This window comes from Macaca thibetana, chromosome 9 (genome assembly GCF_024542745.1).
Source record: "Macaca thibetana thibetana isolate TM-01 chromosome 9, ASM2454274v1, whole genome shotgun sequence".
Classification (NCBI taxonomy): domain Eukaryota; kingdom Metazoa; phylum Chordata; class Mammalia; order Primates; family Cercopithecidae; genus Macaca; species Macaca thibetana.
Genome location: NC_065586.1, coordinates 37,530,532 through 37,545,372, shown reverse-complemented (window position 1 = coordinate 37,545,372; position 14,841 = coordinate 37,530,532). Strand labels below are relative to the sequence as shown.

Here is a 14,841-nt window from a genome sequence, read left to right as displayed (position 1 = left end):
CACATATATATACACATATACATACATACATACATACATACGTGTGTGTGTGTGTGTGTGTGTGTATAGTTATTTTCATAGTAGATTTACACCACTGCCATCTGGGAGTAATTCCCTTATTCAATACAGAAGGATTTCTCATCCTTCTAAATATTTTCTTCTAGCTCAGAGTGCCTATGGCCAAAAACAAGAGATTTTAAAACAACAAAAACAAAAAATTCTGCATCCCCATATGGGTTAGCTTTCTTTTCTAGTCTTTTTACTTGAGTTAAAATATTTCCTTTGAATTTAGACTGACAAAGATATTGAAGGACATCTAATGTCATTTAGAGCACTGCTCCTGTGCTCTTGTTCAGTAGTTCCTCAAGTGGAGGTGATTGGAGATACTAGAAGAAAGGAATAAACTAGGGTAGCTCATATCACCCATTCCGTGTTTTTTCTCTTTAGGATGTCCCAGCCTGAAGTGAAATTGAATTCTGTTCTGCCTCTGCTATGCTGTAAATTTAGCAATAAAGTTTCTGTTCCATATGTGACCGAGTAGGTAAGGGTGCCCTGTAATGGAGAGTGTAGTGTAGGAAAATCCCTGTTGCTAAGCACCGCGCCAACAACACCATGAACTACAAAGCTCACATGTTTATTTCATTATGCTTTACTTCTATGTCTATCTTGAATTGCTCAGTATTCAGAGAAAACACAAAGGTAAGTTGTTAACATTCTTCATTGCAACAAATTTTTTAGAACTAATTCTATATTGAGGAATGTCTTCAATTTTAACCAAAACCCTTTGATAAATTACAGAGTTGCTGAATTTATCTAGATCTAAATCTTAAACTGTATCTATCATATAGATTTATATGATTTATCAAGAGCTATTATCAGGGATATATACTTGAATCCTTTTACAATTTTCATAATGCAACCAGAAAGTGACCCTTGAGATCCTTGAGAGTGATTATATAAACATACCTCGATTTGGTGTCTCCAGCCTAATTATCACAGTTAAAATTTTGGTATCAAAATGGAACAAAGATAATAAGACTTGTAAAGCAGCAGACCTTACAAAATGTTAAAAACAATTTTATTTACATAGTGCATCCACACAGACCTAATTATATGTATTAAACCTAATGTTTAACATTATTAGCAAGTCAGAGAATTTAGAAAAATCAGTTAGACATAATTTTAGATAAAATAAGTATTAATATTAGTCATTAATATTAATCCCTATTTGATTAAATGACTCTATATGAAAATAACTGTCTTTGAATTATTTTCAGCTCACAAATTTTTAATGAAAGGAGATGGTGGCTGGGCGCATTGGCTCATGCCTGTAATGACAGCTCTTTGGGAGGCCAAAGTGGGCGGATCACTTGAGGTCAGGAGTTCGAGACCAGCCTGGCCAACATGGTGAAACTCTCTCTCTACTAAAAATATAAAAATTAGCTGGTCCTTGTGGTGGATGCCTGTAATCCCAGCTACTCAGGAGGCTGAGGCAGGAGAATCACTTGAACAGGGGAAGCGGAGGTTGCAGTGAGCCGAGATCATGCTACTTCATTCCAACCTTGGTGACAGATCAAAACTCTGTCTCAAAAAAATAAATAAGGAGATGGTGTGTAATCAATATTTTGGGCCCCTCTTGTTAGCTAATATGTTTAAGTCTAGGTCAAGATAGAAACTGACCCAGATTATTAGCATGTTTCAGTGCATAATACTTTAAAATAATTCAACACTGACACATAATACTATACTATTCCACTTAGATATAAACAGATGGTAAGAGAAATCTCATGTTCTTATCCTGGCATGGTGGCTTACACCTGTAATCCTAGCACTTTGGGAAGCCAAGTTGGGAGGATCCCTTGAGCCCAGGAGTTTGAAACCAGACTGGGTAACATAGTGAGACCTATCTCTACAGAAAATTTAAAAACTAGCTGGGCGTTGTGGCAAGCACCTTAGTCCTAGCCACTGGGGTTGTTGAGGTGAGAGAATTGCTTTTCCCAGGAGTTCAAGGCTACAGTGAGCTATGATCACATCACTGCACCCCAGCCTGGGTGATACAGTGAGACCCTGTCTCTTAAATAAACAAAAAATAATCCCAGAACTCTAATGTTCTTATAGGACTTTTAATAATTAGCCGGGCATGGTGGCGCATGCCTATAGTCCCAGCTACTTGGAAGGCTGAGACACGAGAATCGCTTGAGCCTGGGAGGCAGAGATTTCAGTGAGCCGAGATCATGCCACTGTGCTCCAGCCTGGATGATAGAGCGAAACTCTGTCTGAAAATAAAAAATGAATGAATGAATGAATGAATGTATAATGAAAGTTTTAACTTAACAAATTTTATTTATGCCTCACATTGATGAAATTATAAGAACTAATAATACTAATATACATATATTTTACAAAAAAGTTTTTTTTTAAAATTAAACCCTTATGATATACGAAATTATTTATTTATTTATTTATTTATTTATTTATTTATTTATTTTGAGATGGAGTCTTGCTGTCACCAGGCTGGAGTGCAGTGGTGCGATCTTGGCTCGCTGCAACTTCTGCCTCCTGGTTCAAGCGATTCTCCTGCCTCAGCCTCCCGAGTAGCTAGGACTACAGGCCTGTGTCACCACGCCCAGCTAATATTTGTGTTTTTAGTACACATGGGGTTTCACCATGTTGGCCAGGATGGTCTTGATCTCTTGACCTCGTGATCCACCTGCCTCAGCCTCCCAAAGTGCTGAGATTACAGGTATGAACCACCACACTCGGCTGCAAGGTGACTTAAATTAATCAACAATTTAATCTTAATGCACAATTTTTGTCATTTGTAATATTTTCCAATAGCTTATCTGAAATCGTTAGGATCAGATTTCAAACTAAGATTTCAAAGTCAGATTTCTTTGAAATCACAATTCAAAAATATTTAGATTTTAGAAAGGTAATGTGATAAATATACTGCATATTATGGAATATCCCTAGTGGCAAATCATATGAATAATCACATGAACTGGGATCAGTAAAGACTACCCCTGGCTGGGTGCGGTGGCTCACACCTGTAATCCTAGCACTTTGGGAGGTTGAGGTGGGTGGATCACCTGAGGTCAGGAATTTGAGACCTGCCTGGCCAACATGGTGAAACTTTGTCTCTATTAACAATTAGCTGAGTGTGGTGGCAGGTGCCTTAATCCCAGCTACACGGGAGGCTGAGGCAAGAGAATTGCTTGAACCCAGAGGTGGAGGTTGCACTGAGCCGAGATTGTGCCATTGCACTCCAGCCTGGGCAACAGAGCAAAAACTCCGTCTAAAAAAAAATAAGACTATAAATACCCCTACATCAGCATAGATCAGATTTTACCAAACTTATGTTTAGGTATTCATAAATGTTGAATTTTGTAATTCCATGTGAAGAATTGTAGATCTGCATATATTTTCAAATACTAATAGTTATAATTCCATAGTTTATAAGTCCAATTTTTGGTTATTTTCATTATTAATACTTTTCCATTCATCTACCCTTTCTAAGAGAGAATACAATATGTTTCTTTTTTTTTTTTTTTTTTTTTTTTGAGATGGGTTCTCGCTTTGTCCTCCAGGCTAGAGTGCAGTGGCACAATCCTGGCTCAGTGCAACCTCCAGCTCCCAGGTTCAAGCAATTCTCCTGCCTCAGCCTACTAAGTAGCTGGGACTACAAGCGCATGCACCACGCCCAGATAATTTTTGTATTTTTAGTAGAGACCGGTTTTCATCATGTTGGCCAGGCTGGTCTAGAACTACTGACCTCAAGTGATCCACCCGCCTCCGCTTCCCAGAGTGATGAGATTACAGGCACCAGCCACCGCACCTGGCCAAGAATACAATATGTTTCTAAGTTGATAGTCTATCATTTATCCACATTTCTATGATGAATTTAAGTAATTTCTAAATTCTCCCTATTGAAAATGATGATGCAACAAATAATTTCATTTATGTATATTTTTGCTCATTTGAACAATTTCCTTAGAATAAATTCCAAAGCATAAGCCAGTAGATCAAAGAGAATTAAATCCTTTTATTTTTAAAAACATATTGGCAGATTTCCTTCAAAAGCACTATGCTAATTTACAATGCCCCCAGAAAAATATTAGTATGCCTTTTTGGTAGTATTATTAACTGGACCATCGATATTCCTTTCTTATGCCCCTTTAATAGTGTAGGATGGTTCATTTACTCTTTTTTATATTAGCATTTCTTTAATCGCTACTAGTGAAAAGAACATAGTCCCATGTATACATGTATGTGTTAAAAGTGCATTCATTTTCTTTGTCCTTTTGTTGATCAAGGTCTTAGTGTTGGCCATGTATATTTGAATATGTTTTTAGTTATTAACCCTTCTTCACGTTATCGTTATTTTGGTCATTTTACTGATGCTTAATGGGGAAGAATCAATTTCACTAGGGATAAAAGTCAGAAGAACAGAAATTGTGAGTTCCTTTGTGAAGATCCAAGGACCTTCAAGGACTCCTGAAGAGCCAAGAATAATCATTCCTATTTTTCATCTCCAATGGAAAAGAGAGGCCATTATACCTTTCTAGCCTATTCTGGAATAAATAATTAAATTTTAGTGTAAACTAACAAAGAAAACACTGCAAGTTAATGAAATGTCTCTACAATTTGTTAGACTTTTTATTTTTATTTTTAGTTAGACTTTGTTTTTGAGAAGGAGTCTCGCTCTGTTGCCCAGTCTGGAGTGCAATGGCTTGATCTCCACTCACTGCAACCCCTGCCTCCCAGGTTCAAGTGAGTCTCCCTGCCTCAGCCTCCCTAGTAGCTGGGATTGCAGGTAGGCAGCACCACGCCCGGATATTTTTGGTACAGACAGGGTTTTGCCATGTTGGCCAGGCTGGTCTCCAACTCCTGACTTCAGGTGATCTGCCCGCCTCGGCCTCCCAAAGTGCTGGGATTACAGACCTGAGCCACCGTGCCAGGCCGCAAGCTAATTTTTGTATGTTTAGTAGAAGCTAATTTTTGTATGTTTAGTAGAGATAGGGTTTCACTCCATGTTGGCCAGGCTGGTCTCGACCTCGACCTCAGGTGATCCACTGGGCTCGGCCTCTCTAAGTGCTGGGAGTACAGGCCAGAGTCACCGTGCCCAGCCAGCATTTATGTTACTTAAATTGCAAAGTAACTGGCCAGGCGGTGGTGACTCATGCCTGTAATCCCAGCATTTTCAGAGGCCGAGGCAGGTGAATCACCTGAGGTCGGGAGTTTGAGACCAGCCTGACCAACATGGAGAAACCCTGTCTCTACTAAAAAAAATATACATATGTATATACAAAATTAGCCGGCATGGTGGCACATGCCTGTAATCTCAGCTACTCAGGAGGCTGAGGCAGGAGAATTGCTTGAACCTGGGAGGCGGAGGTTTCAGTGAGCCCATCACACCATTGCCTTGTAGCCTGGGCCACAGGAGAGAAACTCATCTCAAGAAAAAAAAAATCAAAAGAAAAGAAAAAAGAAATTGGCCAGGCACGGTGGCTCAAGCCTGTAATCCCAGCACTTTGGGAGGCTGAGGCGGGCGGATCACGTCAGGAGATCGAGACTATCCTGGCTAACACGGTGAAACCCTGTCTCTACTAAAAATACAAAAAAATTTAGCCAGTCGTGCTGGCAGGCACCTGTAGTCCCAGCTACTCTGGAGGCTGAGGCAGGAGAATGGCGTGAACCCAGGACGCGGAGCTTTCAGGGAGCCGAGAATGCGCCGCTGCACTCCAACCTGGGTGACAGAGCGAAACTCCGCCTCCAAAAAAAAAAAAAAAAAATTACAGTGGGGCACGGTGGCTTATGCTTGTCATGTAGTCCCAGCACTTTGAGAGGCCGAGGCAGGTGGATCATGAGATCAGGATCAAGACCAGCCTGACCAACATGATGAAACCCTGTCTCTACTAAAAAATACAAAAATTAGTTGGGCGTGGTGGCACACACCTGTAATCCCAGCTACTTGGGAGGCTGAGGCAGTAGAATTGCTTGAACCTGGGAGGCAGAGGTTGCAGTTAGTCGAGATTGCGCCCCTGCGCTCCAGTCCAGGCAACAGAGCGAGACTCTGTCTCAAAAAAAAAAAAAAAAAAAAAAAAAAAAAAAAGTAACCAAGGCAGAGCACCGAGAGGAGAGGTTTGGGAGATGGTTTAGTGAAGTAATCCATATTTTCTGATGATAAATTGGCACCCAGTCAATTTATTCATCAGAAAGGAATACATCGGCCTGGTGTGGTGGCTCGTCCCCCGTCCCTGTCAGCGTCACCAGCAGCGCGGAGCCTTGAGCCAGAAACCTCCAGGGGGCCTAAGTCAGGGGGTGGGTCCCCCGCTGCAGAAGGGTGGAACAGTCGCTCAGTGCCACCCCAGAGGTTGCACCGTGCCCAGCGCCAGGGTCCAGCTCCTGGATCGCAGGTCGAGGAGGGGCCGGGAGTGGCTATGTCAGGCGGGCTTGTGTGGTATGGCGCTGCCCATGTTCCATGGGCGGCTCACTGCAACCTCCGCCTTCTGGGTCCAAGCTATTTTCCTGCTTCAGCCTCCCTAGTAGCTGGGATTACAGGAATGTGCCACCATGCCCGGCTAATTTTGTATTTTTTTTTTTTAGTAGAGATGAGATTTCTCCATGTTGGTCAGGCAGTTCTGGAACTCCTAGGCTCAGGCAATCTGTCCTGGGATCAGGACTGTGCGATCCTGGGCAGATCGCCTGAGCCTAGGAGTTCCAGACCCGCCTGACCAACATGGAGAAACCCCGTCTTTACTAAAAAAAAAATACAAAATTAGCCTCCACCATGGACTCAGGTACAGCTCCTACCTGAACATGGCACGCAGCAGCAGGGGCTGCAACCCTGACACTGTCAGTGTCACCAGCAGCGCGGATCCTTGGGCCAGAAGCCTCTGGGGCGCCTAAATCAGGGGGTGGGTCCCTGACTGCAGGAGGGCGGGAACCGACCCTCAGTGCCACCCCAGAGGCTGCACCGTGCCCAGTGCCAGGGTCCAGCTCCTGGATCGCAGGTCGAGGAGGGGCCGGGAGTGGCTATGTCAAGCGGGCCGTGTGGCATGGCGCCCCCCATGTTCCGTTCCAGGGAGGCCCGCCAACACGGAAGTGCCTGAGCGGCAGTTGCCACCTGCACGCGGTGCCTGGGGAACGTGGCCAGGGCGCGTGTCTCCTCAGCCTGCTGAGCTGCGCATGCGCTGCTGGCTAACGGCTCTGCTCTGCGCGTTTCTGCTGAGAGAGGCCTGAGTGTGCAAGAGCTTGGCGAAAACAGAACTTTTTACGGGTGTCGAGGCACTGCGTGGACTGAAGAAGGGCAAAGACGATCGGGGTGGGAGGGGGCGGGTGGTGGCTGGGGAAGGGCTAGCGGGAAGCTAGGGCCAACGGAGGGGTTTGGGGGAGGGCGATCCGGAGGCGCGGGCTCTCTCTAGCAGGTTGCCGCAGCCATGCAGTGGCTCTCTCCAGTCGGTGGTGGCAATGACTTGCCCACGGGCCAGGAGCGCCCGAGCCCCTTCAGCCAGCTAGTGTACACCAACAACGACTCCTACATCATCCAGTACGGGGATCTTAGAAAGATCCATAAAGCTGCCTCCCGGGGCCAAGTCTCAAAGCTGCAGAAGATGACAGTGAAGAAGAAGACCATCAACCTTAATGTAAAAGATGCCAGGAAGAGGTACCAGGCCCTGCTTGAGCCAGGGCTGCAGAAGGAGATGGTGGCTGCAGGAGGATTTCCCCTTCAGAGTCGGGGGCTGGGGGGCCTGGGGAGGAAGGGAGCAGGTGGAGGAATGGCTGTCGGCAGGGCGGCCACCATGGGCCCCAGGGTCTAGGCCTTCTTCCAGGGCAGGCCCCCAGGCCTGGGACGGGGGCGCCCTGCTGGGCAGAAGGCCCAGGCCACCTTAAAATCAACCCCAAACTTTAGCTGCTTTCTCCTTCACTCCTATTTCCTCTCACAGAGCACTGTGTAGAGAATTTTAATGATTTAACTCACAAAATTAAGTACATACAGGATTTTACTTTTAATGTACAAGCTTTAAAAGATAATGTTAGCTACATTATGAAATGGTGCATAATGAAATAATTCCCATAATATATGTACTTCTTGGCTAAACATTCTTTGGATAAAGTCCAATATCCATTTTGATATCAATGAATGTCTATGTAAATATGTTCTTTGCTGAGGGACCTTAGAAGGAAACTTTGAGGTGGGAAGATGGTTTATGTTCTTGAATTTAAGAAGACTGATTTTTCTTAAGATGCGAGTTCTTTATCAATTTTACATAAACCAAATAAAGTTATCAACGTTTTAACATTTTTTGAATTACACAGGCTTTTACTATTGTGATGACATTTTACATATTTTGTAATGGAGTAGAAAAGTCTTGCCCTTCTAGATACCAAAATGCGCTATTAACTTGCACAAGATGGGCCGGGCGCGGTGGCTTACGCCTGTAATCCCAGCACTTTGGGCATCTGAGGCGAGTGGATCACCTGAGGTCAGGAGTTCAAGAACAGCCTGGCCAATAAGGTGAAACACCATCTCTTACAAAATCACAAAAGTTAGCCAGGTATGATGTCGGGTGCCTGTAATCCCAGTTACTGGGGAGGTTGAGGCACAGGAGTCGCTTGAACCCGGTAGGTGAAGATTGCAGTGAGCGGAGATCCCACCACTGCAATTCAGCCTAGGTGACAGAGAAACTCTCTCTCTCTCTAAAAAAAAAAAAAAAATCACAAATTGTTTACTAACAGCTGAAAAGACAGGTAAATTAATACGACAGAATAGAAAATCCAGAAACACCCAAACATATGTAAGAATTTAGAACTTGGTAATGGTCACACTTTATACTAGTAGGAAAAGAATTAGTTTCCTAAGTAAAATGCCTGCTTTTTGGAGAAAATTAGATTTTTATGCCAGAAAATAAGTTCCTGATGGAATATAGATTAAAAGTTTTTAATGTACAAAATGATAAAAATAACAGAAGAAAACATATATGCCTATTTACACAGATATATTTTTATGTTGACAAAACTTTTCTAAGATTGTCAGAAGCAAGCATTCTGAAGGGCAATTTAGTAAAACAAAAATTAAACCACCCTGCATATGAGAAAAAATAAAAGGCAGCATACTTGTAAAAATATTTACTATATGTGTGTGTGTGTATATATATATTAGATTTAAAACTCTTCATTTTATAGAGAATTCACTCAAATCAACAAAAATCCCTCTAATTTAAAATTGGGCAATTTAAATTAGAGATCTAAATTGCAGATCTAAAAAAAGTACTTGGCCTGTAATTTAAAATTGGGCAAAGTCCTTTTTTAAGATCTGCAAGTGACCTATGCACAAAGGAAACAAATTTAGTGTTCCCGGTTAGGGAAGGCATTTAAGTTAAAAAAGGAGTCAAATACTGTTCTCTATCCACAAAGTTTGTGCGGATAAAAAGCAGTGATATTTATAGTACTCCTTAAAGTTTAAGTTGCAGATGACTTTTCAAATAGACAATATGATGGTAAGTACCATATTTAAAAATTGTATATGCCCATTAGTGGTCAATTCTATTACACAAAAATATTTTTAGAAAATAATGAAACATACACACAATTTCTTTTCTGAGCACTGCTTGAAATATCAATGTATTAAAAATCCATTTAATGGCTTTTATAAATACATTTCAGTGAGTTTACAGCATGGGATAATATGTGATCACTCAAGGTAGAAATATATTCAGAAATATGTTGACATTTGAAAATGTATTTTGGTATACTAAGTGAGGGTAAAGTAAAGTTCAGTTTGATTATACATACACACAGACTATGGTCTTGTGTTATCTGAAATTATGTACAAAATATAAAATTTGTGAAGGACATTTGTTTTTATATAAAATGTTTTTCCTTTTTATTATCTTTGATTTCTGCATTGAGCATGGACAATGCTATTAGTAAAAGTTTATTATTAATAAAATAATTTTTGGGAGGAGCAGCAATATGAATTTTACACAGATAAAATAGTTTCTTGCTTTCTATATTTTAATTTTTATTTTTTGTGGATTAGTATGTTCTGTGAACTTTTAGCATCTTCAGAAGAGAATCTTTTTATCTGTGCTTATTGATTTACATATTTTATTAGACACATTTTTATTATATAGATTTATTACATATGTCAATAACTATAGATTAATCACTTTAGTGTAGTGTTATTAGAAAAATAAAAGAGCAAATATAAGTGCTTTATTTATAGCAGTTTTTTAAGATACTGAACTTCCCAACTGTATTGATCCATTCTTTTAATCCATTTATCGCATGTAAGCTGAATGCCTATTATGTAGAAGATACATTCTAACTCTCAAGACCCTTTCATCCTTAAAAATTTCACACTTACTTGCTCAGCCTGAGCAAAGTGAGAGATTTAAAATTGGAGTATTAGGATTGAATCTCAATTGAAGCTTTTCCTCTCATCTTTCAAACAAAAACACTTCTGAAGTGAGAAACTAGTAATTTTGGAAATTTATAATAGCTTTAAATAGCAATATTAATCATTGGAAATACCTAATTTACATGTATTCTATAAATCTAAATAGAATTTACATACATTCTATAAATCTAAATACAGAATTAGATGAGCCATACCTATTTATTTGAATCCCAAGTTTCCTTTGGCTTGAAGCTTTTAAAATATTAAAGAAGTACTGTGTTTTAATAATTTGTTGTTTTTATTTCAACTCTCCTTTTGCTTAGTACTCTAAAAGGCTAAAATTTTTTTCAGTGTTAATCCTGTGACTAGGACTGCCCTTGTCCTGTTGTATATACTATATTCCACTTCTTGGAAGGCACTGTGAATTGTATGATGCCTCCTTATTTTATGCACCAGTAAAAGATTGTTTAAATTTCTGCCAAACATAGTGGTAATAAATAATGAATTATAAGTGGCATTTCAATCAGAAATGTTAAAATATGAGAAATTGAGCATCTTAGAATCATTAAAACACAATGTTATCTCTAACCTTTAAAACACACCACAAAGTAGGCATAATTGCACCATTTTACTTAAAATGTTGTCTTTGTTAAGCAGTAGTAATAATTATAGTATCTAACAATTACCGAGCTGTTACATGTGCTAGGAACTCTCCAAAATACTTTGCATAGATTCTCATTGAGGCATCATAGTGATAACCTGTGAGATAACTGCTGTATTCATCTTCATTTCATTGATGAGAAAATTGAGGTGCAGAAAGTTTAAGTGACAGCTAGAAAGTGAAAGACCTTAAAGTAATATTCAAGCCCAAGTTGAACTGAATCCAAAGACCAAGCTCTTTCTATTCAGATGGACCACTCTTTCATTAATGCAGTGAGTAATGAGAGCAAATGAATGCTGTACTTTCTTCAGGAGAATATTAAATATTTGTTTTGAAGGCAGAAAAAGAGCATGGTATTTAATGTTTACAATTACATAAATAATTGTATGTTTTGAGACAGTGGACTACACTTTGCCAACAAGTCCTCTCACTCTCATAGGACTGCTCTACACTGGGCCTGTGTCAACGGCCATGCGGAAGTAGTAACATTTCTGGTAGACAGAAAGTGCCAGCTTGACGTCCTTGATGGTGAAAACAGGACACCTCTGATGAAGGTAAACAGTAGCCAGTTTTTTTCAGCAGGAGATAGATTTAGTTTAAATACATAGAATAAAAATGAATTTATCTCATTGAAATACAACTAGTTTTGAAACCTGTGGAATATTTATTTTGATTTCCTATACTTTATAATTTATATTCTTTATAATTTATATTATAAATTATTTAGTTTATAATAATTCTTGCTTTAATACTGACAGGCTCTACAATGCCAGAGGGAGGATTGTGCAAATATTCTGGTAGACTCTGGTGCCGGTCTAAATATTGTAGATGTGTATGGCAACACAGCTCTCCATTATGCTGTTTTATAATAAGAATTTGTCAGTGGTGGCAAAACTGCTGTCCCACGGTGCAGTCGTCGAAACGCAAAACAAGGTAGACATTAACCAATGTTATTTTCAAAATATTTGAAATCAATTTGTTTTAACATTAACATGTGTACGGTTTTTTATATTTGGAAGCTCAAACATTCCTTGAATGAAAATAGCTTGAAAGAAGTTAATTGTCTAAGATTTTACTTTAAATATTTATGTTTTTACAAGAACTATTAGAGAGTATGGCTTTTCTGTGCATTGATGGTAAATATTTGAATTTGTTAAAGGTAAAAGTTTTTCAAATATTCTTTCCCACACAAGTGTTTTTTTTTCTTTCCAGTTAGTGTAAAACTAGAGGAAAGCAAAATTTGCCTGCATAAATTGAGTCAACATGTAAAATTTAGGAAATATGCAGAAATCTGGGTTTCCTCTTAAAGGATTGAATCTGGTGTCTCTTGAGCCCATATGACTGTTTGGTATACTATGAAGACGTTCTAGCTTTACATAAAGCATATGTTTCCAGTTTGCTTCTGTGCCCACCTAGTTACATCACTTACTTGACTTATCTCTTTTGCCTCTGCAAATATTTCAGTTATCAATTCCTCTTTCATAGTATATTTTGGTAAAGATTTCAAGGTATTCAAGACAGTTGATAGGTGTTTATAATATATAGTTTGTATAGTTTATATTTTACATTAATTCATTAATAATGGGGTTGACTTCTAGAATTTAGAAGACTTTTTAAACAATGATTTTTCTGTATATAAACCATAAATAATTATCTTCTATTAAAATGCCTTTAAGCCTTTTTAGATTAATCATGGTTATATTTGAATAGGTTATGCCTATTGCAGAAAATATTACATCCTTCTCCTCAGAATTGTCCCTTAAAATTCAAGTGATTTAGTGGCTTCTATTATGCTAATCCATATAGATGAGTTAGAACTTTCATTAATAAGTCATTTTATTCATATTTTTGATATTTTGCCAAAAATTAAGTAGCAACTACATAGAAACCAGAATAAAAATGGATTGTTGCATTTTAAGAAGTAGATATGCATTAGAATCTTAGGATTATCATTATAATTGAGAATAAACTTTCATACTGAATTTTTAATAGCTGAGATAAAATTCTATTGTCTGTAATAGGAAAACCCCATGGACCATTTAATAATAAGCAATCAAAGTTCATTTGAAGCCAATCTCTATTAATTTAGAGTCACTTCCTTAGTGACCCATGTAGAACAGGTGTGCTTGACATCGGCATCTGGGATCTTGGGATTATTGATAGAAGAGAATCAAGCGAGTTGGTATTACCCAAAGGAAACCTCCATTTTTCTTGGGAAACTTTCAGATCTGTATCCCTGAAATTATAATTTGTCAAATGTTAATGTCTGCCACAGAAATATATTGTCAAATAAGGAATAGTCAAAGCTCAAGTCATTTATTGAATAATGGACATTTAATTCACAGTTTTATAATATTTCTTGAAAATAGATAATGGTAGAATCTGTTGAGGTATAGTGCTTCTGGTAAGGTAATTATTCTTTGGAATATAGTTTAAGAAACACTGCTTTAGAAGTAACAATTTAGATTACTAATTTAGTCAAAAACAAAGTATTTACTACTATGTCTTAGGGTTTAAGGATATAGAGATAAAAGATACAGCCCTTGCCCTCAAGAAGCTCTTGGTTTAGATGGGAAACCATAAAATCATCATAATATAATGATTTTTGGAGATAACCAGAGTTAACATGGTGATGCAGAGGCTGAATATTTACAAGGGAAGGTGCAGTGCATGGGAAAGCACAGAAAAGGGACAAAGAAGGGACTGCTATTGACTTACTTTCTATTTTATGTGTTTAAGTTCATAGGATATTATATAAGGTTTTCAGTTCAGCTGAGAAATATGTAATTTCCTGAATTTTAAATTGTTTTGCTATTTTACAGGCTAGCCTCACACCACTTTTACTGGCCATAACGAAAAGAAGTGAGCAAATTGTGGAATTTTTACTGACAAAAAATGCAAATGCGAATGCAGTCAATAGGTTTAAATGGTATAGTATTTCTTTTCTTATTAAAAAACACTTGTGCAGTGTTCTAGAGTAATAACACTTGTTCTAGAGTAATAACAATTTTAAATAACATTTACTTAAAATTATTAGATTATAGTGAAAATATCAACACAAATTATCAGAAGAAAAGCAATTATTTTGACTGGTCAATATAAAGAACAGTTTATAGTAGGATTTATCTTCTCTTATTATATTGACTGATTCCTATGTGTAATCTGATGTTTTTGGTTGCATTAGCTTCTGTTAGCTAAAGTGGTTCTCTATTAGTTTTAAGAAGTATGAACTTTTTAAGTTTACTTTATAATTCAATATTGAATGATTAACACTTTTATAGTACTTTTCTGACTTCTGTTTTTTATACACTTTTTAAAAAATGCAATATTTCCTGGGCATGGTAACTGTTGCCTGTTATCCCACCACTTTGAGAGGCCAAGGTGGTTGGATCACTTGAGGCCAGGAGTTTGAGACCAGCCTAGCCAACATGGTGTAACCCCGTTTCTACTAAAAAAATACAAAAATTAGCTGGGCATGGTGGCACATGCCTGTAGTCCCAGCTACTCGGGGGGCTGAGGCAGGAGAATCGCTTGAACCTGGAGGCAGAAGTTGCAATGAGCTGAGATAGTGCCACCACACTCCAGCCTAGGTAACAGAGCGAGATTCTGTCCCAAAGGAAAAAAAAGCAAAATTAAATAGAAATAGGAGTTTTTTAAAACCATTTTGTCTTTAGGATAACTGTTTGCTTTAAGTTGTTTCATTTGAAGAATATTAATTTTAGGTTATCCTATGTGACTATTAATTGCTATCACCAGATACTGTGAATTTATTATTATT

At 38.5% G+C, this 14,841-nt stretch overlaps 1 pseudogene; it reads left to right on the top strand.

Moving 5' to 3' along the window:
* LOC126963120 (putative ankyrin repeat domain-containing protein 30B-like) overlaps positions 1-14,059 on the top strand; it is a 126,383-nt pseudogene extending 112,324 nt beyond the window's left edge.
* Positions 14,060-14,841: the final 782 nt, after the last annotated feature.